Consider the following 2,978-nt stretch of genomic DNA (forward strand, 5'->3'; position numbering starts at 1 on the left):
CACAGAACGAACACAGGCGCAGGCAAGCGATGTCAGCAGATTTCTGGAAGATAGAAATTACTAGTGTTACTTGAATTATGAAAGCTTAAAACCAAAAGAGTATGCTAATGAGAAGAAAGCTGATATCGCCAGAGAATCTTGGAAATGCTCAGAATTAGGAGGCACAAGGTATCTCTAAAGGCAGAAATTCATGTTACAGATGAAAAGAGAAGGATTCATTGAATAACTTTACATGGCTCACTCAGACCCCTAGAACTCAATTTTTCTTTTCTTTTCTTTCTTTCTTTTCTTTTTTCTCTTTCTTTCTTTCTTTCTTTCTTTTTTTTTTTTTTTTTTTTTTTTTTTGAGACAGAGTCTTACTCTTTTGCCCAGGCTAGAATACAGTGGCATGATCTCGGCTCTCCGCAACCTCTGCCCCCCGGGTTCAAGCGATTCTCCTGCCTCAGCCTCCCGTGTAGCTGGGACTACAGGTGCGCACCACAACACCTGGCTAACTGTTTATATTTTTGGTAGGCACAGGGTTTCGCCATGTTGGCCAGGCTGGTCTCAAACTCCTGACCTCAAGTGATCCACCTGCTGCGGCCTCCCAAAGTTCTGGGATTACAGGCATGAACCACTGGGCCCGGCCAGAACTCCTTTTTCAAAGACAGATGGACCTTCTTTCCCACTCCAGCAAAAGACTGACTGTGTGTTAAGAAACTTACAGCATCTAAACAGAGGGATACCAGGCACAGCTGAAGGCAATAGGAATTATCAGTATTCAGAGGGGTATCACCATTATATTGCTAAGTTTAAGGTTGAGCTAGTAATTATTACATAGAAAAGTGCTAAAACAACCCACAGGGCAATTATTAATTCTAATATGAATAAAAATTTATCTTATCAGTATTTTATTACTTGACTTAACATTGAGCAAGTGTTATATAATGAGATAATATAAACAGTATAAATATTGATAGAAACAAAAAGGTACTACAAATATATTGGGAGTATGAAGAGAGGGAAGGAGGTTTTAAGTGTGCTGAATTTTGTGACTCCATACTAGAATGTCAATAGATAACATAAATAAAAATATAAGAGGTCAAGCATGATGGTTCATGCCTGTAATCCCAACACTTTGGAAGGCCAAGGCGGGAGGATCACCTGAGCCCAGGAGTTAGAAACCAGCCTGTTTAACATAGTGAGACCCTGTCTTTACAAAAGAAAAATTAAAAATCAGCCAGGCATAGTAGTGCACAACTGCAGTCCCAGCTACTCAGGAGGTTGAGGTAGGAAGATCACTTGAACCCAGGAGTTCAAGGCTGCAGTGAACTATGATCATGCCACTGCCCTCCAGCCTGTGCGACAGAGAGTGATCCTGTCTCAAAAAAAAGTGTGTGTGTGTATATATGAATATACATATATAAGTATATATACATATGGCCGCTTCTCGGCCTTTTGGCTAAGATCAAGTGTGGTATCTGTTCTTATCAGTTTAATATCTGATACATCCTCTATCCGAGGACAATATATTAAACGGATTTTTGGAGCAGGGAGATGGAATAGGAGCTTGCTCCGTCCACTCCACGCATCGACCTGGTATTGCAGTACCTCCAGGAACGGTGCACCAAAAAAAAAAAAAAAAAATTAAAAAAAAAGAAAATTATGTGTGTATATCTATAGATATACGAATATTTTTAGAAATGTTTTTAGAAATGTAGATGTAAACAGAAGAAACAGCTGAAAGAATTAAAAGTTTTTCTTCCTATGGGGCAGGTTTCAGGGTGGAAATGGTGATATAGTGTTCTACTATTGTCATTACAAGTCTTGTCATTGTGTTAGACTTTAAAAAATTATGTATATATCTCGCTTTGACAAAAATTACTATTATTATTATTATTTTTTTTTAGAGACAGGGTCTCTCCCAGGCTGGAGGGCAATGGCATGATCATGACTCACTGCAACCTTGACCTCCTAGGCTCAAGGGGTCCTCCTCCCTCAGCCTCCCAAGTAGCTGGGATCACAGGTACATGCCACCATATCCAGCTAATTTCTTATTTTTTGTAGAGATGATGTCTCTCTACGTTGCTCAGGCTGGTCTCAAACTCCTGTGACCAAGTGATTTTCCTGCCTTCACCTCCCAAAGTGCTGGGATTACAGGCATGAGCCACTTCACCCAACTGGCAAAACTAAAATCGACATTTAAACAAAAGAAGAAAGGGATATATGCACTGCCTACTTAAAACAACAAACAAACAAACCCTTTTGGAGAAATATGACAGAATCCAAAACTTCTACAACATATCTTTTACAATATCCAAGGTACAATCTGAAATTACTAGACATAAAAATGAATTGTGATCCCCATACTCAAGAGGCTGACACTGACATGCCTCAAATGTTGAATTATAACAAAGACTTTAAAGTAGCTATTAAAATTGTGCCACAGTACATATATAAAGGAAAATATTGCTCACCATTAATGAAAGAAAGAAAATACAAGCAGAGAAATAAAAACTATAAAAACCAAATGTAAATTATAGAATCGAAAAGTTTAGTATCTGAAATTTAAAGATATACTGGACAGGCTTAGAAGCAGATTGAAGATGACAGGGGAAAAAAGTCAGAAAACTTGATGAGAAATTGATAAAAATTACTCAATCTAAGTAACAGAGAGAAAATGGATGGGAGAGGGCAGGAATGAACAGACTCTCAGGAAACTGAGGGGAAATAGCAAAAGATCTAAAATATGTGTAACTAGAGTCTCAGAAGCAAAGAAGAGAATATGGGACAGAAAAATTATTTTGAGGAAAAAGAGGTTGAAATTTTCTAAAAAGATTGAAAGATAAATTTATAGATTTAAGATGCTAAGCAACCCTCTCCCCACCAAAAAAAAAAAAAAAAAAAAAAAAAAAAAAAATGAAGAAAACCATACCTGCACACAGTATAGTCAAAATGCTGAGAACCAAAGATAAAAAGAAAATCTTGAAAGCCAGAGA

General features: G+C 37.5%; 1 non-coding gene across 1 annotated transcript; it reads left to right on the top strand.

Annotated features, from left to right (window-relative positions):
• The first annotated feature begins 1,421 nt into the window (after positions 1-1,421).
• LOC111554524 lies at positions 1,422-1,612 on the top strand. Its single transcript, XR_002735269.1, has one exon. It is a non-coding gene; the product is annotated as a U2 spliceosomal RNA (small nuclear RNA).
• Positions 1,613-2,978: the final 1,366 nt, after the last annotated feature.

Source organism: Piliocolobus tephrosceles, chromosome 15 (genome assembly GCF_002776525.5).
Source record: "Piliocolobus tephrosceles isolate RC106 chromosome 15, ASM277652v3, whole genome shotgun sequence".
Lineage (NCBI taxonomy): Eukaryota > Metazoa > Chordata > Mammalia > Primates > Cercopithecidae > Piliocolobus > Piliocolobus tephrosceles.